Genomic DNA, 27,261 nt, shown 5'->3' with positions numbered 1-27,261 from the left:
CCCAAGGCAAACATTTTATTACAATATGTTTTAATGAAAAATGTTAAAAAATTCAACTTTAAATTATTAACGAGATTATAAAACCATTTAAAGAGGGGAATAAGGTTTTCGAAGGCATGAGTGACTGCAAATGGACTTTTCTTTTCAATGGATGGCTTTCGCTTCACGTTTCCCGAGGTAAACATTCAATTACAATCTGTCTTAATGAAAAATGTAAAAAAATACAACTTAAAATCAATAATAAGATTATAAAACCCTTTAAAGCGAGTAATAAGGCTTTATAAGCCATGAGTGAATATAAATGGACTTTTCTTGTCAATCGATCACTTTCACTTCACGTTTCCCAAGGCAAACATTCCACTTTAATCTGTTTTAATGAAAAATGTAAAAAAATTCAACTTTAAATTAATAACGAGATCATAAAACCATTTAAAGAGGGGAATAAGGCTTTCGAAGGCATGAGTGACTGCAAATGGACTTTTCTTGTCAATGGATGGCTTTCGCTTCATGTTTCTCGAGGTAAACATTCAATTACAATCTGTCTTAATGAAAAATGTAAAAAAATAAAACATAAAATCAATAATAAGATTATAAAACCCTTTAAAGCGAGTAATAAGGCTTTAGAAGCCATGAGTGACTATAAATGGACCTTTGTTGTCAATCGATCGCTTTCACCTCACGTTTCTCAAGGTAAACAGTCAATTTTAATCTGTTTTAATGAAAAATGTAAAAAAATTCAATTTAAAACGAATAACGAGATCATAAAACCATTTAAAGAGGGGAATAAGTCTTTCGAAGGCATGAGCGACTGCAAATGGACTTTTCTTGTCAATGGATGGCTTTCGCTTCACATTTCTCGAGGTAAACATTGAATTACAATCTGTCTTAATGAAAAATGTAAAAAAATACAAGTTAAAATCAATAATAAGATTATAAAACCCTTTAAAGCGAGTAATAAGGCTTTGGATGCAATGAGTGAATATAAATGAACTTTTCTTGTCAATCGATCACTTTCACTTCACGTTTACCAAGGCAAGCATTTAATTACTATATGTTTTAATGAAAAATGTTAAAAAATTCAATTTTAAATTAATAACCAGATTATAAAACCATTTAAAGAGGGGAATAAGGCTTTCGAAGGCATGAGTGACTGCAAATGGACTTTTCTTGTCAATGGATGGCTTTCGCTTCACGTTTCCCGAGGTAAACATTCAATTACAATCTGTCTTAATGAAAAATGTAAAACAATACAACTTAAAATCAATAATAAGATTATAAAACCCTTTAAAGCGAGTAATAAGGCTTTTGAAGCCATAAGTGACTATAAATGAACTTATTTTGGCAATGGATGGCTTTCGCTTCATGTTTCCCAAGGCAAACATTTAATTACAATATGTTTTAATGAAAAATGTAAAAAATTCAACTTTAAACTAATAACGAGATTATAAAACCATTTAAAGAGGGGAATAAGGCTTTCGAGGGCATGAGTGACTGCAAATGGACTTTTCTTGACAATGGATGGCTTTCGCTTCACGTTTCCCGAGGTAAACATTCAATTACAATCTGTCTTAATGAAAAATGTAAAAAAATACAACTTAAAATCAATAATAAGATTAGAAAACCCTTTAAAGCGAGTAATAAGGCTTTAGATGCCATGAGTGACTATAAATGGACTTTTCTTGTCAATCGATCACTTTCACTTCACGTTTCCCAAGGCAAACATTTAATTACAATATGTTTTAATGAAAAATATAAAAAAATTCAACTTTAAATTTATAACGAGATTATAAAACAATTTATAGAGGGGAATAAGGCTTTCGAAGGCATGAGTGATTGCAAATGGACTTTTCTTGTCAATGGATCGCTTTCACTTCACGTTTCTTGGGGTAAACATTCAATTACAATCTGTCTTAATGAAAAATGTAAAAAAATACAAGTTAAAATCAATAATAAGATTACAAAACCCTTTAAAGCGAGTAATAAGGCTTTATAAGCCATCAGTGACTATAAATGGACTTTCCTTGTCAATCGATCACTTTCACTTCACGTTTCCCAAGGTAAACATTCCACTTTAATTTGTTTTAATGAAAAAAGTAAAAATATTCAACTTTAAATTAATAACGAGATCATAAAACCATTTAAAGAGGGGAATAAGGCTTTCGAAGGCATGAGTCACTGCAAATGGACTTTTCTTGTCAATGGATGGCTTTCGCTTCACGTTTCTCGAGGTAAACATTCAATTACAATCTTTCTTAATGAAAAATGTAAAAAAATAAAACTTAAAATCAATAATAAGATTATAAAACCCTTTAAAGCGAGTAATAAGACTTTAGAAGCCATGAGTGACTATAAATGCACTTTTGTTGTCAATCGATCGCTTTCACCTCACGTTTCTCAAGGTAAACTGTCAATTTTAATCTGTTTTAATGAAAAATGTAAAAAAATTTAATTTAAAACGAAAAACGAGATCATAAAACCATTTAAAGAGGGGAATAAGGCTTTCGAAGGCATGAGCGACTGTAAATGGACTTTTCTTGTCAATGGATGGCTTTCGCTTCACATTTCTCGAGGTAAACATTCAATTACAATCTGTCTTAATGAAAAATGTAAAAAAATACAAGTTAAAATCAATAATAAGATTACAAAACCCTTTAAAGCGAGTAATAATGCTGTATAAGCCATGAGTGACTATAAATGAACTTTTCTTGTCAATCGATCACTTTCACTTCACATTTCCCAAGGCAAACATTCCATTTTCATTTGTTTTACTGAAAAATTTTAAAACTTCAACTTTAAATTAATAACGAGATCATAAAACCATTTAAAGAGCGGAATAACGCTTTCGATGGCATGAGTGACTGCAAATGGACTTTTCTTGTCAATGGATGGCTTTCGCTTCACGTTTCCCGAGGTAAACATTCAATTACAATCTGTCTTAATGAAAAATGTAAAAAAATACAACTTAAAATCAATAATAAGATTATAAAACCCTTTGAGGCGAGTAATAAGGCTTTGGAAGCCATGAGTGACTATAAAAGGACTTTTGTTGTCAATCGATCGCTTTCACCTCACGTTTCTTAAGGTAAACAGTCAATTTTAATCTGTTTCAATGAAAAATGTAAAAAAATTCAATTTAAAACGAATAACAAGATCATAAAACCATTTAAAGAGGGGAATAAGGCTTTCGAAGGCATGAGCGACTGCAAATGGACTTTTCTTGTCAATGGATGGCTTTCGCTTTATATTTCTCGAGGTAAACATTCAATTACAATCTGTCTTAATGAAAAATGTAAAAAAATACAAGTTAAAATCAATAATAAGATTACAAAACCCTTTAAAGCAAGTAATAACGCTTTATAAGTCATGAGTGACTATAAATGGACTTTTCTTGTCAATCGATCACTCTCACTTCATGCTTCCCAAGGCAAACATTTTATTACAATATGTTTTAATGAAAAATGTTAAAAAATTCAACTTTAAATTATTAACGAGATTATAAAACCATTTAAAGAGGGGAATAAGGTTTTCGAAGGCATGAGTGACTGCAAATGGACTTTTCTTTTCAATGGATGGCTTTCGCTTCACGTTTCCCGAGGTAAACATTCAATTACAATCTGGCTTAATAAAAAATGTAAAAAAATACAACTTAAAATCAATAATAAGATTATAAAACCCTTTAAAGCGAGTAATAATTCTTTAGATGCAATGAGTGAATATAAATGGACTTTTCTTGTCAATCGATCACTTTCACTTCACGTTTCCAAAGGCAAACATTCCACTTTAATCTGTTTTAATGAAAAATGTAAAAAAATTCAACTTTAAATTAATAACGCGATCATAGAACCATTTAAAGAGGGGAATAAGGCTTTCGAAGGCATGAGTGACTGCAAATGGACTTTTCTTGTCAATGGATGGCTTTCGCTTCACGTTTCTCGAGGTAAACATTCAATTACAATCTATCTTAATGAAAAATGTAAAAAAATAAAACTTAAAATCAATAATAAGATTATAAAACCCTTTAAAGCGAGTAATAAGGCTTTAGAAGCCATGAGTGACTATAAATGGACCTTTGTTGTCAATCGATCGCTTTCACCTCACGTTTCTCAAGGTAAACAGTCAATTTTAATCTGTTTTAATGAAAAATGTAAAAAAATTCAATTTAAAACGAATAACGAGATCATAAAACCATTTAAAGAGGGGAATAAGTCTTTCGAAGGCATGAGCGACTGCAAATGGACTTTTCTTGTCAATGGATGGCTTTCGCTTCACATTTCTCGAGGTAAACATTCAATTACAATCTGTCTTAATGAAAAATGTAAAAAAATACAAGTTAAAATCAATAATAAGATTACAAAACCCTTTAAAGCGAGTAATAAGGCTTTATAAGCTATGAGTGACTATAAATGGACTTTTCTTGTCAATCGATCACTTTCACTTCATGTTTCCCAAGGCAAACATTTTATTACAATATGTTTTAATGAGAAATGTTAAAAAATTCAACTTTAAATTAATAACGAGATTATAAAACCATTCAAAGAGGGGAATAAGGCTTTTGAAGGCATGAGTGACTGCAAATGGACTTTTCTTGGCAATGGATGGCTTTCGCTTCATGTTTCCTAAGGTAAACATTCAATTACAATCTGTCTTAATGAAAAATGTAAAGAAATACAAGTTAAAATCAATAATAAGATTATAAAACCCTTTGAGGCGAGTAATAATGCTTTTGAAGCTATGAGTGACTGTAAATGAACTTATTTTGTCAATGGATGGCTTTCGCTTCATGTTTCCCAAGGCAAACATTTAATTACAATATGTTTTAATGAAAAATGTAAAAAAATTCAACTTTAAATTAATAACGAGATTATAAAACCATTTAAAGAGGGGAATAAGGCTTTCGAAGGCATAAGTGACTGCAAATGGAATTTTCCTGTCAATGGATGGCTTTCTCTTCATGTTTCTCGAGGTAAACATTCAATTACAATCAGTCTTAATGAAAAATGTAAAAAAGTACAAGTTAAAATCAATAATAAGATTACAAAACCCTTTAAAGCGAGTAATAAGGCTTTATAAGCCATGAGTGACTATAAATGGACTTTTCTTGTCAATCGATCACTTTCACTTCACATTTCCCAAGCCAAACATTCCATTTTAATTTGTTTTAATGAAAAATTTAAAAAACTTCAACTTTAAACTAATAACGAGATCATAAAACCATTTAAAGAGCGAAATAAGGCTTTCGATGGCATGAGTGACTGCAAATGGACTTTTCTTGTCAATGGGTGGCTTTCGCTTCACGTTTCCCGAAGTAAACATTCAATTACAATCTGTCTTAATGAAAAATGTAAAAAAATACAACTTAAAATCAATAATAAGATTATAAAACCAGTTAAGGCGAGTAATAAGGCTTTTGAAGCCATGAGTGACTATAAATGAACTTATTTTGTCAATGGATGGCTTTCGCTTCATGTTTCCCAAGGCAAACATTTAATTACAACATATTTTAAGGAAAAATGTAAAGAAATTCAACATTAAATTAATAACGAGATTATAAAACCATTTAAAGTGGGGAATAAGGCTTTCGAAGGCATGAGTGACTGCAAATGGAATTTTCTTGACAATGGATGGCTTTCGCTTCACGTTTCCCGAGGTAAACATTCAATTACAATCTGTATTAATGAAAAATGTAAAACAATACAACTTAAAATCAATAATAAGATTATAAAACCCTTTAAAGCGAGTAATAAGGCTTTTGAAGCCATAAGTGACTATAAATGAACTTATTTTGGCAATGGATGGCTTTCGCTTCATGTTTCCCAAGGCAAACATTTAATTACAATATGTTTTAATGAAAAATGTAAAAAAATTCAACTTTAAATTAATAACGAGATTATAAAACCATTTAAAGAGGGGAATAAGGCTTTCGAGGGCATGACTGACTGCAAATGGACTTTTCTTGACAATGGATGGCTTTCGCTTCACGTTTCCCGAGGTAAACATTCAATTACAATCTGTCTTAATGAAAAATGTAAAAAAATACAACTTAAAATCAATAATAGGATTAGAAAACCCTTTAAAGCGAGTAATAAGGCTTTAGATGCCATGAGTGACTATAAATGGACTTTTCTTGTCAATCGATCACTTTCACTTCACGTTTCCCAAGGCAAATATTTAATTACAATATGTTTTAATGAAAAATATAAAAAAATTCAACTTTAAATTAATAACGAGATTATAAAACCATTTATAGAGGGGAATAAGGCTTTCGAAGCCATGAGTGATTGCAAATGGACTTTTCTTGTCAATGGATCGCTTCACGTTTCTCGGGGTAAACATTCAATTAAAATCTGTCTTAATGAAAAATGTAAAAAAATACAAGTTAAAATCAATAATAAGATTACAAAACCCTTTAAAGCGAGTAATAAGGCTTTATAAGCCGTGAGTGACTATAAATGGACTTTCCTTGTCAATCGATCACTTTCACTTCACATTTCCCAAGGCAAACATTCCATTTTAATTTGTTTTACTGAAAAATTTAAAAAACTTCAACTTTAAATTAATAACGAGATCATAAAACCATTTAAAGAGCGGAATAACGCTTTCGATGGCATGAGTGACTACAAATGGACTTTTCTTGTCAATGGATGGCTTTCGCTTCACGTTTCCCGAGGTAAACATTCAATTACAATCTGTCTTAATGAAAAATGTAAAAAAATACAACTTAAAATCAATAATAAGATTATAAAACCCTTTGAGGCCAGTAATAAGGCTTTGGAAGCCATGAGTGACTATAAAAGGACTTTTGTTGTCAATCGATCGCTTTCACCTCACGTTTCTTAAGGTAAACAGTCAATTTTAATCTGTTTCAATGAAAAATGTAAAAAAATTCAATTTAAAACGAATAACGAGATCATAAAACCATTTAAAGAGGGGAATAAGGCTTTCGAAGGCATGAGCGACTGCAAATGGACTTTTCTTGTCAATGGATGGCTTTCGCTTCATATTTCTCGAGGTAAACATTCAATTACAATCTGTCTTAATGAAAAATGTAAAAAAATACAAGTTAAAATCAATAATAAGATTACAAAACCCTTTAAAGCAAGTAATAAGGCTTTATAAGTCATGAGTGACTATAAATGGACTTTTCTTGTCAATCGATCACTCTCACTTCATGTTTCCCAAGGCAAACATTTTATTACAATATGTTTTAATGAAAAATGTTAAAAAATTCAAATTTAAATTATTAACGAGATTATAAAACCATTTAAAGAGGGGAATAAGGTTTTCGAAGGCATGAGTGACTGTGAATGGACTTTTCTTTTCAATGGATGGCTTTCGCTTCACGTTTATCGAGGTAAACATTCAATTATAATCTGTCTTAATGAAAAATGTAAAAAAATACAACTTAAAATCAATAATAAGATTATAAAACCCTTCAAAGCGAGTAATAATTCTTTAGATGCAATGAGTGAATATAAATGGACTTTTCTTGTCAATCGATCACTTTCACTTCACGTTTCCCAGGGCAAACATTTCACTTTAATCTGTCTTAATGAAAGATGTAAAAAAATTCAACTTTAAATTAATAACGAGATCATAAAACCATTTAAAGAGGGGAATAAGGCTTTCAAGGCATGAGTGACTGCAAATGGAATTTTCTTGACAATGGATGGCTTTCGCTTCACGTTTCCCGAGGTAAACATTCAATTACAATCTGTCTTTATGAAAAATGTAAAAAAATACAACTTAAAATCAATAATAAGATTATAAAACTCTTTAAAGCGAGTAATAAGGCTTTAGATGCAATGAGTGAATATAAATGAACTTTTCTTGTCAATCGATCACTTTCACTTCACGTTTCCCAAGGCAAGCATTTAATTACTATATGTTTTAATGAAAAATGTAAAAAAATTCAACTTTAAATTAATAACGAGATTATAAAACCATTTAAAGAGGGGAATAAGGCTTTCGAGGGCATGAGTGACTGCAAATGGACTTTTCTTGTCAATGGATGGCTTTCACTTCACGTTTCCCGAGGTAAACATTCAATTACAATCTGTCTTAATGAAAAATGTAAAAAAATACAACTTAAAATCAATAATAAGATTAGAAAACCCTTTAAAGCGAGTAATAAGGCTTTAGATGCCATGAGTGACTATAAATGGACTTTTCTTGTCAATCGATCACTTTCACTTCATGTTTCCCAAGGCAAACATTTAATTACAATATGTTTTAATGAAAAATATAAAAATATTCAACTTTAAATTAATAACGAGATTATAAAACCATTTATAGAGGGGAATAAGGCTTTCGAAGGCATGAGTGATTGCAAATGGACTTTTCTTGTCAATGGATCGCTTTCGCTTCACGTTTCTTGGGGTAAACATTCAATTAAAATCTGTCATAATGAAAAATGTAAAAAAATACAAGTTAAAATCAATAATAAGATTACAAAACCCTTTAAAGCGAGTAATAAGGCTTTATAAGCCGTGAGTGACTATAAATGGACTTTCCTTGTCAATCGATCACTTTCACTTCACGTTTCCCAAGGCAAACATTCCACTTTAATTTGTTTTAATGAAAAATGTAAAAATATTCAACTTTAAATTAATAACGAGATCATAAAATCATTTAAAGAGGGGAATAAGGCTTTCGAAGGCATGAGTGACTGCAAATGGACTTTTCTTGTCAATGGATGGCTTTCGCTTCACGTTTCTCGAGGTAAACATTCAATTACAATCTGTCTTAATGAAAAATGTAAAAAAATAAAACTTAAAATCAATAATAAGATTATAAAACCCTTTAAAGCGAGTAATAAGACTTTAGAAGCCATGAGTGACTATAAATGCACTTTTGTTGTCAATCGATCGCTTTCACCTCACGTTTCTCAAGGTAAACTGTCAATTTTAATCTGTTTTAATGAAAAATGTAAAAAAATTCAATTTAAAACGAAAAACGAGATCATAAAACCATTTCAAGAGGGGAATAAGGCTTTCGAAAGCATGAGCGACTGTAAATGGACTTTTCTTGTCAATGGATGGCTTTCGCTTCACATTTCTCGAGGTAAACATTCAATGACAATCTGTCTTAATGAAAAATGTAAAAAAATACAAGTTAAAATCAATAATAAGATGACAAAACCCTTTAAAGCGAGTAATAAGGCTTTATAGGCCATGAGTGACTATAAATGAACTTTTCTTGTCAATCGATCACTTTCACTTCACATTTCCCAAGGCAAACATTCCATTTTAATTTGTTTTACTGAAAAATTTAAAAAACTTCAACTTTAAATTAATAACGAGATCATAAAACCATTTAAAGAGCGGAATAACGCTTTCGATGGCAAGAGTGACTACAAATGGACTTTTCTTGTCAATGGATGGCTTTCGCTTCACGTTTCCCGAGGTAAACATTCAATTACAATCTGTCTTAATGAAAAATGTAAAAAAATACAACTTAAAATCAATAATAAGATTATAAAACCCTTTGAGGCCAGTAATAAGGCTTCGGAAGCCATGAGTGACTATAAAAGGACTTTTGTTGTCAATCGATCGCTTTCACCTCACGTTTCTTAAGGTAAACAGTCAATTTTAATCTGTTTCAATGAAAAATGTAAAAAAATTCAATTTAAAACGAATAACGAGATCATAAAACCATTTAAAGAGGGGAATAAGGCTTTCGAAGGCATGAGCGACTGCAAATTGACTTTTCTTGTCAATGGATGGCTTTCGCTTCATATTTCTCGAGGTAAACATTCAATTACAATCTGTCTTAATGAAAAATGTAAAAAAATACAAGTTAAAATCAATAATAAGATTACAAAACCCTTTAAAGCAAGTAATAAGGCTTTATAAGTCATGAGTGACTATAAATGGACTTTTCTTGTCAATCGATCACTCTCACTTCATGTTTCTCAAGGCAAACATTTTATTACAATATGTTTTAATGAAAAATGTTAAAAAATTCAACTTTAAATTATTAACGAGATTATAAAACCATTTAAAGAGGGGAATAAGGTTTTCGAAGGCATGAGTGACTTGAAATGGACTTTTCTTTTCAATGGATGGCTTTCGCTTCACGTTTCCCGAGGTAAACATTCAATTACAATCTGTCTTAATAAAAAATGTAAAAAAATACAACTTAAAATCAATAATAAGATTATAAAACCCTTTAAAGCGAGTAATAATTCTTTAGATGCAATGAGTGAATATGAATGGACTTTTCTTGTCAATCGATCACTTTCACTTCACGTTTCCAAAGGCAAACATTCCACTTTAATCTGTTTTAATGAAAAATGTAAAAAAATTCAACTTTAAATTAATAACGAGATCATAAAACCATTTAAAGAGGGGAATAAGGCTTTCGAAGGCATGAGTGACTGCAAATGGACTTTTCTTGTCAATGGATGGCTTTCGCTTCACGTTTCTCGAGGTAAACATTCAATTACAATCTGTCTTAATGAAAAATGTAAAAAAATACAAGTTAAAATCAATAATAAGATTACAAAACCCTTTAAAGCGAGTAATAAGGCTTTATAAGCCGTGAGTGACTATAAATGGACTTTTCTTGTCAATCGATCACTTTCACTTCACGTTTCCCAAGGCAAACATTTCACTTTAATCTGTCTTAATGAAAGATGTAAAAAAATTCAACTTTAAATTAATAACGAGATCATAAAACCATTTAAAGAGGGGAATAAGGCTTTCAAGGCATGAGTGACTGCAAATGGAATTTTCTTGACAATGGATGGCTTTCGCTTCACGTTTCCCGAGGTAAACATTCAATTACAATCTGTCTTTATGAAAAATGTAAAAAAATACAACTTAAAATCAATAATAAGATTATAAAACTCTTTAAAGCGAGTAATAAGGCTTTAGATGCAATGAGTGAATATAAATGAACTTTTCTTGTCAATCGATCACTTTCACTTCACGTTTCCCAAGGCAAGCATTTAATTACTATATGTTTTAATGAAAAATGTTAAAAAATTCAACTTTTAATTAATAACCAGATTATAAAACCATTTAAAGAGGGGAATAAGGCTTTCGAAGGCAAGAGTGACTGCAAATGGACTTTTCTTGTCAATGGATGGCTTTCGCTTCATGTTTTCCGAGGTAAACATTCAATTACAATCTGTCTTAATGAAAAATGTAAAACAATACAACTTAAAACCAATAATAAAATTATAAAACCCTTTAAAGCGAGTAATAAGGCTTTTGAAGCCATAAGTGACTATAAATGAACTTATTTTGGCAATGGATGGCTTTCGCTTCATGTTTCCCAAGGCAAACATTTAATTACAATATGTTTTAATGAAAAATGTAAAAAAATTCAACTTTAAATTAATAACGAGATTATAAAACCATTTAAAGAGGGGAATAAGGCTTTCGAGGGCATGAGTGACTGCAAATGGACTTTTCTTGTCAATGGATGGCTTTCACTTCATATTTCCCGAGGTAAACATTCAATTACAATCTGTCTTAATGAAAAATGTAAAACAATACAACTTAAAATCAATAATAAAATTATAAAACCCTTTAAAGCGAGTAATAAGGCTTTTGAAGCCATAAGTGACTATAAATGAACTTATTTTCGCAATGGATGGCTTTCGCTTCATGTTTCCCAAGGCAAACATTTAATTACAATATGTTTTAATGAAAAATGTAAAAAAATTCAACTTTAAATTAATAACGAGATTATAAAACCATTTAAAGAGGGGAATAAGGCTTTCGAGGGCATGAGTGACTGCAAATGGACTTTTCTTGACAATGGATGGCTTTCGCTTCACGTTTCCCGAGGTAAACATTCAATTACAATCTGTCTTAATGAAAAATGTAAGAAAATACAACTTAAAATCAATAATAAGATTAGAAAACCCTTTAAAACGAGTAATAAGGCTTTAGATGCCATGAGTGACTATAAATGGACTTTTCTTGTCAATCGATCACTTTCACTTCACGTTTCCCAAGGCAAACATTTAATTACAATATGTTTTAATGAAAAATATAAAAATATTCAACTTTAAATTAATAACGAGATTATAAAACCATTTATAGAGGGGAATAAGGCTTTCGAAGGCATGAGTGATTGCAAATGGACTTTTCTTGTCAATGGATCGCTTTCGCTTCACGTTGCTTGAGGTAAACATTCAATTACAATCTGTCTTAATGAAAAATGTAAAAAAATACAACTTAAAATCAATAATAAGATTAGAAAACCCTTTAAAGCGAGTAATAAGGCTTTAGATGCAATGAGTGAATATAAATGAACTTTTCTTGTCAATCGATCACTTTCACTTCACGTTTCCCAAGGCAAGCATTTAATTACTATATGTTTTAATGAAAAATGTTAAAAAATTCAACTTTAAATTAATAACCAGATTATAAAACCATTTAAAGAGGGGAATAAGGCTTTCGAAGGCATGAGTGACTGTAAATGGACTTTTCTTGTCAATGGATGGCTTTCGCTTCACCTTTCCCGAGGTAAACATTCAATTACAATCTGTCTTACTGAAAAATGAAAAAAAATACAACTTAAAATCAATAATAAGATTAGAAAACCCTTTAAAGCGAGTAATAAGGCTTTAGATGCCATGAGTGAATATAAATGGACTTTTCTTGTTAATCGATCACTTTCACTTCACGTTTCCCAAGGCAAACATTCCACTTTAATCTGTCTTAATGAAAGATGTAAAAAAATTTAACTTTAAATTAATAACGAGATCAGAAAACCATTTAAAGAGGGGAATAAGGCTTTCAAGGCATGAGTGACTGCAAATGGAATTTTCTTGACAATGGATGGCTTTCGCTTCACGTTTCCCGAGGTAAACATTCAATTACAATCTGTCTTTATGAAAAATGTAAAAAAATACAACTTAAAATCAATAATAAGATTATAAAACTCTTTAAAGCGAGTAATAAGGCTTTAGATGCAATGAGTGAATATAAATGAACTTTTCTTGTCAATCGATCACTTTCACTTCACGTTTCCCAAGGCAAGCATTTAATTACTATATGTTTTAATGAAAAATGTTAAAAAATTCAACTTTAAATTAATAACCAGATTATAAAACCATTTAAAGAGGGGAATAAGGCTTTCGAGGGCATGAGTGACTGCAAATGGACTTTTCTTGTCAATGGATGGCTTTCGCTTCATGTTTTCCGAGGTAAACATTCAATTACAATCTGTCTTAATGAAAAATGTAAAACAATACAACTTAAAACCAATAATAAAATTATAAAACCCTTTAAAGCGAGTAATAAGGCTTTTGAAGCCATAAGTGACTATAAATGAACTTATTTTGGCAATGGATGGCTTTCGCTTCATGTTTCCCAAGGCAAACATTTAATTACAATATGTTTTAATGAAAAATGTAAAAAAATTCAACTTTAAATTAATAACGAGATTATAAAACCATTTAAAGAGGGGAATAAGGCTTTCGAGGGCATGAGTGACTGCAAATGGACTTTTCTTGTCAATGGATGGCTTTCACTTCATATTTCCCGAGGTAAACATTCAATTACAATCTGTCTTAATGAAAAATGTAAAACAATACAACTTAAAATCAATAATAAAATTATAAAACCCTTTAAAGCGAGTAATAAGGCTTTTGAAGCCATAAGTGACTATAAATGAACTTATTTTCGCAATGGATGGCTTTCGCTTCATGTTTCCCAAGGCAAACATTTAATTACAATATGTTTTAATGAAAAATGTAAAAAAATTCAACTTTAAATTAATAACGAGATTATAAAACCATTTAAAGAGGGGAATAAGGCTTTCGAGGGCATGAGTGACTGCAAATGGACTTTTCTTGACAATGGATGGCTTTCGCTTCACGTTTCCCGAGGTAAACATTCAATTACAATCTGTCTTAATGAAAAATGTAAGAAAATACAACTTAAAATCAATAATAAGATTAGAAAACCCTTTAAAACGAGTAATAAGGCTTTAGATGCCATGAGTGACTATAAATGGACTTTTCTTGTCAATCGATCACTTTCACTTCACGTTTCCCAAGGCAAACATTTAATTACAATATGTTTTAATGAAAAATATAAAAATATTCAACTTTAAATTAATAACGAGATTATAAAACCATTTATAGAGGGGAATAAGGCTTTCGAAGGCATGAGTGATTGCAAATGGACTTTTCTTGTCAATGGATCGCTTTCGCTTCACGTTGCTTGAGGTAAACATTCAATTACAATCTGTCTTAATGAAAAATGTAAAAAAATACAACTTAAAATCAATAATAAGATTAGAAAACCCTTTAAAGCGAGTAATAAGGCTTTAGATGCAATGAGTGAATATAAATGAACTTTTCTTGTCAATCGATCACTTTCACTTCACGTTTCCCAAGGCAAGCATTTAATTACTATATGTTTTAATGAAAAATGTTAAAAAATTCAACTTTAAATTACTAACCAGATTATAAAACCATTTAAAGAGGGGAATAAGGCTTTCGAAGGCATGAGTGACTGTAAATGGACTTTTCTTGTCAATGGATGGCTTTCGCTTCACCTTTCCCGAGGTAAACATTCAATTACAATCTGTCTTACTGAAAAATGAAAAAAAATACAACTTAAAATCAATAATAAGATTAGAAAACCCTTTAAAGCGAGTAATAAGGCTTTAGATGCCATGAGTGAATATAAATGGACTTTTCTTGTCAATCGATCACTTTCACTTCACGTTTCCCAAGGCAAACATTCCACTTTAATCTGTCTTAATGAAAGATATAAAAAAATTCAACTTTAAATTAATAACGAGATCATAAAACCATTTAAAGTGGGGAATAAGGCTTTCGAAGGCATGAGTGACTGCAAATGGAATTTTCTTGACAATGGATGGCTTTCGCTTCACGTTTCCCGAGGTAAACATTCAATTACAATCTGTCTTTATGAAAAATGTAAAAAAATACAACTTAAAATCAATAATAAGATTATAAAACTCTTTAAAGCGAGTAATAAGGCTTTAGATGCAATGAGTGAATATAAATGAACTTTTCTTGTCAATCGATCACTTTCACTTCACGTTTCCCAAGGCAAGCATTTAATTACTATATGTTTTAATGAAAAATGTTAAAAAATTCAACTTTAAATTAATAACCAGATTATAAAACCATTTAAAGAGGGGAATAAGGCTTTCGAAGGCATGAGTGACTGCAAATGGACTTTTCTTGTCAATGGATGGCTTTCGCTTCATGTTTTGCGAGGTAAACATTCAATTACAATCTGTCTTAATGAAAAATGTAAAACAATACAACTTAAAACCAATAATAAAATTATAAAACCCTTTAAAGCGAGTAATAAGGCTTTTGAAGCCATAAGTGACTATAAATGAACTTATTTTGGCAATGGATGGCTTTCGCTTCATGTTTCCCAAGGCAAACATTTAATTACAATATGTTTTAATGAAAAATGTAAAAAAATTCAACTTTAAATTAATAACGAGATTATAAAACCATTTAAAGAGGGGAATAAGGCTTTCGAGGGCATGAGTGACTGCAAATGGACTTTTCTTGTCAATGGATGGCTTTCACTTCATATTTCCCGAGGTAAACATTCAATTACAATCTGTCTTAATGAAAAATGTAAAACAATACAACTTAAAATCAATAATAAAATTATAAAACCCTTTAAAGCGAGTAATAAGGCTTTTGAAGCCATAAGTGACTATAAATGAACTTATTTTGGCAATGGATGGCTTTCGCTTCATGTTTCCCAAGGCAAACATTTAATTACAATATGTTTTAATGAAAAATGTAAAAAAATTCAACTTTAAATTAATAACGAGATTATAAAACCATTTAAAGAGGGGAATAAGGCTTTCGAGGGCATGAGTGACTGCAAATGGACTTTTCTTGACAATGGATGGCTTTCGCTTCACGTTTCCCGAGGTAAACATTCAATTACAATCTGTCTTAATGAAAAATGTAAGAAAATACAACTTAAAATCAATAATAAGATTAGAAAACCCTTTAAAGCGAGTAATAAGGCTTTAGATGCCATGAGTGACTATAAATGGACTTTTCTTGTCAATCGATCACTTTCACTTCACGTTTCCCAAGGCAAACATTTAATTACAATATGTTTTAATGAAAAATATAAAAATATTCAACTTTAAATTAATAACGAGATTATAAAACCATTTATAGAGGGGAATAAGGCTTTCGAAGGCATGAGTGATTGCAAATGGACTTTTCTTGTCAATGGATCGCTTTCGCTTCACGTTGCTTGAGGTAAACATTCAATTACAATCTGTCTTAATGAAAAATGTAAAAAAATACAACTTAAAATCAATAATAAGATTAGAAAACCCTTTAAAGCGAGTAATAAGGCTTTAGATGCCATGAGTGAATATAAATGGACTTTTCTTGTCAATCGATCACTTTCACTTCACGTTTCCCAAGGCAAACATTCCACTTTAATCTGTCTTAATGAAAGATGTAAAAAAATTCAACTTTAAATTAATAACGAGATCATAAAACCATTTAAAGTGGGGAATAAGGCTTTCGAAGGCATGAGTGACTGCAAATGGAATTTTCTTGACAATGGATGGCTTTCGCTTCACGTTTCCCGAGGTAAACATTCAATTACAATCTGTCTTTATGAAAAATGTAAAAAAATACAACTTAAAATCAATAATAAGATTATAAAACTCTTTAAAGCGAGTAATAAGGCTTTAGATGCAATGAGTGAATATAAATGAACTTTTCTTGTCAATCGATCACTTTCACTTCACGTTTCCCAAGGCAAGCATTTAATTACTATATGTTTTAATGAAAAATGTTAAAAAATTCAACTTTAAATTAATAACCAGATTATAAAACCATTTAAAGAGGGGAATAAGGCTTTCGAAGGCATGAGTGACTGTAAATGGACTTTTCTTGTCAATGGATGGCTTTCGCTTCACCTTTCCCGAGGTAAACATTCAATTACAATCTGTCTTACTGAAAAATGAAAAAAAATACAACTTAAAATCAATAATAAGATTAGAAAACCCTTTAAAGCGAGTAATAAGGCTTTAGATGCCATGAGTGAATATAAATGGACTTTTCTTGTTAATCGATCACTTTCACTTCACGTTTCCCAAGGCAAACATTCCACTTTAATCTGTCTTAATGAAAGATGTAAAAAAATTTAACTTTAAATTAATAACGAGATCATAAAACCATTTAAAGAGGGGAATAAGGCTTTCAAGGCATGAGTGACTGCAAATGGAATTTTCTTGACAATGGATGGCTTTCGCTTCACGTTTCCCGAGGTAAACATTCAATTACAATCTGTCTTTATGAAAAATGTAAAAAAATACAACTTAAAATCAATAATAAGATTATAAAACTCTTTAAAGCGAGTAATAAGGCTTTAGATGCAATGAGTGAATATAAATGAACTTTTCTTGTCAATCGATCACTTTCACTTCACGTTTCCCAAGGCAAGCATTTAATTACTATATGTTTTAATGAAAAATGTTAAAAAATTCAACTTTAAATTAATAACCAGATTATAAAACCATTTAAAGAGGGGAATAAGGCTTTCGAAGGCATGAGTGACTGCAAATGGACTTTTCTTGTCAATGGATGGCTTTCACTTCATATTTCCCGAGGTAAACATTCAATTACAATCTGTCTTAATGAAAAATGTAAAACAATACAACTTAAAATCAATAATAAAATTATAAAACCCTTTAAAGCGAGTAATAAGGCTTTTGAAGCCATAAGTGACTATAAATGAACTTATTTTGGCAATGGATGGCTTTCGCTTCATGTTTCCCAAGGCAAACATTTAATTACAATATGTTTTAATGAAAAATGTAAAAAAATTCAACTTTAAATTAATAACGAGATTATAAAACCATTTAAAGAGGGGAATAAGGCTTTCGAGGGCATGAGTGACTGCAAATGGACTTTTCTTGTCAATGGATGGCTTTCACTTCATATTTCCCGAGGTAAACATTCAATTACAATCTGTCTTAATGAAAAATGTAAAACAATACAACTTAAAATCAATAATAAAATTATAAAACCCTTTAAAGCGAGTAATAAGGCTTTTGAAGCCATAAGTGACTATAAATGAACTTATTTTCGCAATGGATGGCTTTCGCTTCATGTTTCCCAAGGCAAACATTTAATTACAATATGTTTTAATGAAAAATGTAAAAAAATTCAACTTTAAATTAATAACGAGATTATAAAACCATTTAAAGAGGGGAATAAGGCTTTCGAGGGCATGAGTGACTGCAAATGGACTTTTCTTGACAATGGATGGCTTTCGCTTCACGTTTCCCGAGGTAAACATTCAATTACAATCTGTCTTAATGAAAAATGTAAGAAAATACAACTTAAAATCAATAATAAGATTAGAAAACCCTTTAAAACGAGTAATAAGGCTTTAGATGCCATGAGTGACTATAAATGGACTTTTCTTGTCAATCGATCACTTTCACTTCACGTTTCCCAAGGCAAACATTTAATTACAATATGTTTTAATGAAAAATATAAAAATATTCAACTTTAAATTAATAACGAGATTATAAAACCATTTATAGAGGGGAATAAGGCTTTCGAAGGCATGAGTGATTGCAAATGCACTTTTCTTGTCAATGGATCGCTTTCGCTTCACGTTGCTTGAGGTAAACATTCAATTACAATCTGTCTTAATGAAAAATGTAAAAAAATACAACTTAAAATCAATAATAAGATTAGAAAACCCTTTAAAGCGAGTAATAAGGCTTTAGATGCAATGAGTGAATATAAATGAACTTTTCTTGTCAATCGATCACTTTCACTTCACGTTTCCCAAGGCAAGCATTTAATTACTATATGTTTTAATGAAAAATGTTAAAAAATTCAACTTTAAATTACTAACCAGATTATAAAACCATTTAAAGAGGGGAATAAGGCTTTCGAAGGCATGAGTGACTGTAAATGGACTTTTCTTGTCAATGGATGGCTTTCGCTTCACCTTTCCCGAGGTAAACATTCAATTACAATCTGTCTTACTGAAAAATGAAAAAAAAATACAACTTAAAATCAATAATAAGATTAGAAAACCCTTTAAAGCGAGTAATAAGGCTTTAGATGCTATGAGTGAATATAAATGGACTTTTCTTGTCAATCGATCACTTTCACTTCACGTTTCCCAAGGCAAACATTTAATTACAATATGTTTTAATGAAAAATATAAAAAAATTCAACTTTAAATTAATAACGAGATTATAAAACCATTTATAGAGGGGAATAAGGCTTTCGAAGGCATGAGTGATTGCAAATGGACTTTTCTTGTCAATGGATCGCTTTCGCTTCACGTTGCTTGAGGTAAACATTCAATTACAATCTGTCTTAATGAAAAATGTAAAAAAATACAACTTAAAATCAATAATAAGATTAGAAAACCCTTTAAAGCGAGTAATAAGGCTTTAGATGCAATGAGTGAATAATGAACTTTTCTTGTCAATCGATCACTTTCACTTCACGTTTCCCAAGGCAAGCATTTAATTACTATATGTTTTAATGAAAAATGTTAAAAAATTCAACTTTAAATTAATAACCAGATTATAAAACCATTTAAAGAGGGGAATAAGGCTTTCGAAGGCATGAGTGACTGTAAATGGACTTTTCTTGTCAATGGATGGCTTTCGCTTCACCTTTCCCGAGCTAAACATTCAATTACAATCTGTCTTAATGAAAAATGTAAAACAATACAACTTAAAATCAATAATAAGATTATAAAACCCTTTAAAGCGAGTAATAAGGCTTTTGAAGCCATAAGTGACTATAAATGAACATATTTTGGCAATGGATGGCTTTCGCTTCATGTTTCCCAAAACAAACATTTAATTACAATAAGTTTTAATGAAAAATGTAAAAAAATTCAACTTTAAATTAATAACGAGATTATAAAACCATTTAAAGAGGGGAATAAGGCTTTCGAGGGCATGACTGACTGCAAATGGACTTTTCTTGACAATGGAAGGCTTTCGCTTCACGTTTCCCGAGGTAAACATTCAATTACAATCTGTCTTAATGAAAAATGTAAAAAAATACAACTTAAAATCAATAATAAGATTAGAAAACCCTTTAAAGCGAGTAATAAGGCTTTAGATGCCATGAGTGACTATAAATGGACTTTTCTTGTCAATCGATCACTTTCACTTCACGTTTCCCAAGGCAAAAAATTAATTACAATATGTTTTAATGAAAAATATAAAAAAATTCAACTTTAAATTAATAACGAGATTATAAAACCATTTATAGAGGGGAATAAGGCTTTCGAAGGCATGAGTGATTGCAAATGGACTTTTCTTGTCAATGGATCGCTTTCGCTTCACGTTTCTTGAGGTAAACATTCAATTACAATCTGTCTTAATGAAAAATATAAAAAAATACAAGTTAAAATCAATAATAAGATTACAAAACCCTTTAAAGCGAGTAATAAGGCTTTATAAGCCATGAGTGACTATAAATGGACTTTCCTTGTCAATCGATCACTTTCACTTCACGTTTCCCAAGGAAAACATTCCACTTTAATTTGTTTTAATGAAAAATTTAAAAAACTTAAACTTTAAATTAATAACGAGATCATAAAACCATTCAAAGAGCGGAATAAGGCTTTCGATGGCATGAGTGACTGCAAATGGACTTTTCTTGTCAATGGATGGCCTTTGCTTCACGTTTCCCGAGGTAAACATTCAATTACAATTTGTCTTAATGAAAAATGTAGAAAAATACAACTTAAAATCAATAATAAGATTATAAAACCCTTTGAGGCGAGTAATAAGGCTTTGGAAGCCATGAGTGACTATAAATGAACTTATTTTGTCAATGGATGGCTTTCGCTTCATGTTTCCCAACGCAAAAATTTAATTACAATATGTTTTAATGAAAAATGTAAAAAAATTCAACTTTAAATTAATAACGAGATTATAAAACCATTTAAAGAGGGGAATAAGGCTTTCGAAGGCATGAGTGACTGCAAATGGACTTTTCTTGACAATGGATGGCTTTCTCTTCACGTTTCTCGAGGTAAACATTCAATTACAATCAATCTTAATGAAAAATGTAAAAAAGTACAAGTTAAAATCAATAATAAGATTACAAAACCCTTTAAAGCGAGTAATAAGGCTTTATAAGCCATGAGTGTCGATAAATGGAATTTTCTTGTCAATCGATCACTTTCACTTCTCATTTCCCAATGCAAACATTCCATTTTAATTTGTTTTAATGAAAAATTTAAAAAACTTAAACTTTAAATTAATAACGAGATCATAAAACCATTCAAAGAGCGGAATAAGGCTTTCGATGGCATGAGTGACTCCAAATGGACTTTTCTTGACAATGGATGGCTTTCGCTTCACGTTTTCGGAGGTAAACATTCAATTACAATCTGTCTTAGCGAAAAATGTAAAAAAATACAACTTAAAATCAATAATAAGATTAGAAAACCCTTTAAAGCGAGTAATAAGGCTTTAGAAGCCATGAGTGACTATAAATGGACTTTTGTTGTCAATCGATCACTTTCACCTCACGTTTCTTAAGGTAAACAGTCAATTTTAATCTGTTTCAATGAAAAATGTAAAAAAATTCAATTTAAAACGACTAACGAGATCATAAAACCATTTAAAGAGGGGAATAAGGCTTTCGAAGGCATGAGCGACTGCAAATGGACTTTTCTTGTCAATGGATGGCTTTCGCTTCACATTTCTCGAGGTAAACATTCAATTACAGTCTGTCTTAATGAAAAATGTAAAAAAATACAAGTTAAAATCAATAATAAGATTACAAAACCCTTTAAAGCAAGTAATAAGGCTTTATAAGTCATGAGTGACTATAAATGGACTTTTCTTGTCAATCGATCACTCTCACTTCATGTTTCCCAAGGCAAACATTTTATTACACTATGTTTTAATGAAAAATGTTAAAAAATTCAACTTTAAATTATTAACGAGATTATAAAACCATTTAAAGAGGGGAATAAGGTTTTCGAAGGTATGAGTGACTGCAAATGGACTTTTCTTGTAAATGGGTGGCATTCGCTTCACGTTTCCCGAGGTAAACATTCAATTACAATCTGTCTTAATGAAAAGTTTAAAAAAATACAACTTAAAATCAATAATAAGATTATAAAACCAGTTAAGGCGAGTAATAAGGCTTTTGAAGCCATGCGTGACTATAAATGAACTTATTTTGTCAATGGATGGCTTTCGCTTCATGTTTCCCAAGGCAAACATTTAATTACAACATGTTTTAATGAAAAATGTAAAGAAATTGAACTTTAAATTAATAACGAGATTATAAAACCATTTAAAGTGGGGAATAAGGCTTTCGAAGGCATGAGTGACTGCAAATGGAATTTTCTTGACAATGGATGGCTTTCGCTTCACGTTTCTCGAGGTAAACATTCAATTACAATCTGTCTTAATGAAAAATGTAAAAAAATACAAGTTAAAATCAATAATAAGATTACAAAACCCTTTAAAGCGAGTAATAAGGCTTTATAAGCCATGAGTGACTATAAATGAACTTTTCTTGTCAATCGATCACTTTCACTTCACATTTCCCAAGCCAAACATTCCATTTTAATTTGTTTTAATGAAAAATTTAAAAAACTTCAACTTTAAACTAATAACGAGATCATAAAACCATTTAAAGAGCGAAATAAGGCTTTCGATGGCATGAGTGACTGCAAATGGACTTTTCTTGTAAATGGGTGGCATTCGCTTCACGTTTCCCGAGGTAAACATTCAATTACAATCTGTCTTAATGAAAAGTTTAAAAAAATACAACTTAAAATCAATAATAAGATTATAAAACCAGTTAAGGCGAGTAATAAGGCTTTTGAAGCCATGCGTGACTATAAATGAACTTATTTTGTCAATGGAAGGCTTTCGCTTCATGTTTCCCAAGGCAAACATTTAATTACAACATGTTTTAATGAAAAATGTAAAGAAATTGAACTTTAAATTAATAACGAGATTATAAAACCATTTAAAGTGGGGAATAAGGCTTTCGAAGGCATGAGTGACTGCAAATGGAATTTTCTTGACAATGGATGGCTTTCGCTTCACGTTTCTCGAGGTAAACATTCAATTACAATCTGTCTTAATGAAAAATGTAAAAAAATAAAACTTAAAATCAATAATAAGATTATAAAACCCTTTAAAGCGAGTAATAAGACTTTAGAAGCCATGAGTGACTATAAATGCACTTTTGTTGTCAATCGATCGTTTTCACCTCACGTTTCTCAAGGTAAACAGTCAATTTTAATCTGTTTTAATGAAAAATGTAAAAAAATTCAATTTAAAACGAAAAACGAGATCATAAAACCATTTAAAGAGGGGAATAAGGCTTTCGAAGGCATGAGCGACTGCAAATGGACTTTTCCTGTCAATGGATGGCTTTCGCTTCACATTTCTCGAGGTAAACATTCAATTACAATCTGTCTTAATGAAAAATGTAAAAAAATACAAGTTAAAATCAATAATAAGATTACAAAACCCTTTAAAGCGAGTAATAAGGCTTTATAAGCCATGAGTGACTATAAATGAACTTTTCTTGTCAATCGATCACTTTCACTTCACATTTCCCAAGGCAAACATTCCATTTTAATTTGTTTTACTGAAAAATTTAAAAAACTTCAACTTTAAATTAATAACGAGATCATAAAACTATTTAAAGAGCGGAATAACGCTTTCGATGGCATGAGTGACTGCAAATGGACTTTTCTTGACAATGGATGGCTTTCGCTTCACGTTTCCGGAGGTAAACATTCAATTACAATCTGTCTTAATGAAAAATATAAAAAAATAAAACTTAAAATCAATAATAAGATTATGAAACCCTTTAAAGCGAGTAATAAGGCTTTAGAAGCCATGAGTGACTATAAATGTACCTTTGTTGTCAATCGATCGCTTTCACCTCACGTTTCTCAAGGTAAACTGTCAATTTTAATCTATTTTAATGAAAAATGTAAAAAAATTCAATTTAAAACGAATAACGAGATCATAAAACCATTTAAAGAGGGGAATAAGTCTTTCGAAGGCATGAGCGACTGCAAATGGACTTTTCTTGTCAATGGATGGCTTTCGCTTAACATTTCTCGAGGTAAACATTCAATTACAATCTGTGTTAATGAAAAATGTAAAAAAATACAAGTTGAAATCAATAATAAGATTACAAAACCCTTTAAAGCGAGTAATAAGGCTTTATAAGCCATGAGTTACTATAAATGGACTTTTCTTGTCAATCGATCACTTTCACTTCATGTTTCCCAAGGCAAACATTTTATTACAATATGTTTTAATGAAAAATGTTAAAAAATTCAACTCTAAATTAATAACGAGATTATAAAACCATTCAAAGAGGGGAATAAGGCTTTCGAAGGCATGAGTGACTGCAAATGGATTTTTCTTGGCAATGGATGGCTTTCGCTTTATGTTTCCCGAGGTAAATATTCAATTACAATCTGTCTTAATGAAAAATGTAAAGAAATACAAGTTAAAATCAATAATAACATTATAAAACCCTTTGAGGCGAGTAATAATTCTTTTGAAGCTATGAGTGACTGTAAATGAACTTATTTTGTCAATGGATGGCTTTCGCTTCATGTTTCCCAACGTAAAAATTTAATTACAATATGTTTTAATGAAAAATGTAAAAAAATTCAACTTTAAATTAATAACGAGATTATAAAACCATTTAAAGAGGGGAATAAGCCTTTCGAAGGCATAAGTGACTGCAAATTGACTTTTCCTGTCAATGGATGGCTTTCTCTTTACGTTTCTCGAGGTAAACATTCAATTACAATCAGTCTTAATGAAAAATGTAAAAAAGTACAAGTTAAAATCAATAATAAGATTACAAAACCCTTTAAAGCGAGTAATAAGGCTTTATAAGCCATTAGTGACTATAAATGGACTTTTCTTGTCAATCGATCGCTTTCACTTCACATTTCCCAAGCCAAACATTCCATTTTAATTTGTTTTAATGAAAAATTTAAAAAACTTCAACTTTAAATTAATAACGAGATCATAAAACCATTTAAAGAGCGAAATAAGGCTTTCGATGGCATGAGTGACTGCAAATGGACTTTTCTTGTCAATGGGTGGCTTTCGCTTCACGTTTCCCGAGGTAAACATTCAATTACAATCTGTCTTAATGAAAAATGTAAAAAAATACAACTTAAAATCAATAATAAGATTATAAAACCCGTTAACGCGAGTAATAAGGCTTTTGAAGCCATGAGTGACTATAAATGAACTTATTTTGTCAATGGATGGCTTTCGCTTCATGTTTCCCAAGGCAAACATTTAATTACAACATGTTTTAATGAAAAATGTAAAGAAATTCAACTTTAAATTAATAACGAGATTATAAAACCATTTAAAGTGGGGAATAAGGCTTTCGAAGGCATGAGTGACTGCAAATGGACTTTTCTTAGCAATGGATGGCTTTCGCTTCATATTTCCCGAGGTAAACATTCAATTACAATCTGTCTTAATGAAAAATGTAAAAAAATACAACTTAAAATCAATAATAAGATTAGAAAACCCTTTAAAGCGAGTAATAAGGCTTTAGATGCCATGAGTGACTATAAATGGACATTTCTTGTCAATCGATCACTTTCACTTCACGTTTCCCAAGGAAAACATTTAATTACAATATGTTTTAATGAAAAATATAAAAAAATTTAACTTTAAATTAATAACGAGATTATAAAACCATTTAAAGAGGGGAATAAGGCTTTCGAGGGCATGAGTGACTGCAAATGGACTTCTCTTGACAATGGATGGCTTTCGCTTCACGTTTCCCGAGGTAAACATTCAATTACAATTTGTCTTAATGAAAAATGTAAAAAAATACAACTTAAAATCAATAATAAGATTAGAAAACCCTTTAAAGCGAGTAATAAGGCTTTAGATGCCATGAGTGACTATAAATGGACTTTTCTTGTCAATCGATCACTTTCACTTCACGTTTCCCAAGGCAAGCATTTAATTACTATATGTTTTAATGAAAAATGTTAAAAAATTCAACTTTAAATTAATAACCAGATTATAAAACCATTTAAAGAGGGGAATAAGGCTTTCGAAGGCATGAGTGACTGCAAATGGACTTTTCTTGTCAATGGATGGCTTTCGCTTCATGTTTTCCGAGGTAAACATTCAATTACAATCTGTCTTAATGAAAAATGTAAAACAATACAACTTAAAATCAATAATAAAATCATAAAACCCTTTAAAGTGAGTAATAAGGCTTTTGAAGCCATAAGTGACTATAAATGAACTTATTTTGGCAATGGATGGCTTTCGCTTCATGTTTCCCAAGGCAAACATTTAATTACAATATGTTTTAATGAAAAATGTAAAAAAATTCAACTTTAAATTAATAACGAGATTATAAAACCATTTAAAGAGGGGAATAAGGCTTTCGAGGGCATGAGTGACTGCAAATGGACTTTTCTTGACAATGGATGGCTTTCGCTTCACGTTTCCCGAGGTAAACATTCAATTACAATCTGTCTTAATGAAAAATGTAAAAAAATACAACTTAAAATCAATAATAAGATTAGAAAACCCTTTAAAGCGAGTAATAAGGCTTTAGATGCCATGAGTGATTATAAATGGACTTTTCTTGTCAATCGATCACTTTCACTTCACGTTTCCCAAGGCAAACATTTAATTACAATATGTTTTAATGAAAAATATAAAAAAATTCAACTTTAAATTAATAACGAGATTATAAAACCATTTATAGAGGGGAATAAGGCTTTCGAAGGCATGAGTGATTGCAAATGGACTTTTCTTGTCAATGGATCGCTTTCGCTTCACGTTGCTTGAGGTAAACATTCAATTACAATCTGTCTTAATGAAAAATGTAAAAAAATACAACTTAAAATCAATAATAAGATTAGAAAACCCTTTAAAGCGAGTAATAAGGCTTTAGATGCAATGAGTGAATATAAATGAACTTTTCTTGTCAATCGATCACTTTCACTTCACGTTTCCCAAGGCAAGCATTTAATTACTATATGTTTTAATGAAAAATGTTAAAAAATACAACTTTAAATTAATAACCAGATTATAAAACCATTTAAAGAGGGGAATAAGGCTTTCGAAGGTATGAGTGACTGTAAATGGACTTTTCTTGTCAATGGATGGCTTTCGCTTCACCTTTCCCGAGCTAAACATTCAATTACAATCTGTCTTAATGAAAAATGTAAAACAATACAACTTAAAATCAATAATAAGATTATAAAACCC

The sequence above is a fragment of the Theobroma cacao genome, chromosome 8, assembly GCF_053813885.1.
Source record: "Theobroma cacao isolate CCN51 chromosome 8, ASM5381388v1, whole genome shotgun sequence".
Taxonomy (NCBI): domain Eukaryota; kingdom Viridiplantae; phylum Streptophyta; class Magnoliopsida; order Malvales; family Malvaceae; genus Theobroma; species Theobroma cacao.
This window is presented reverse-complemented; position numbering follows the sequence as displayed.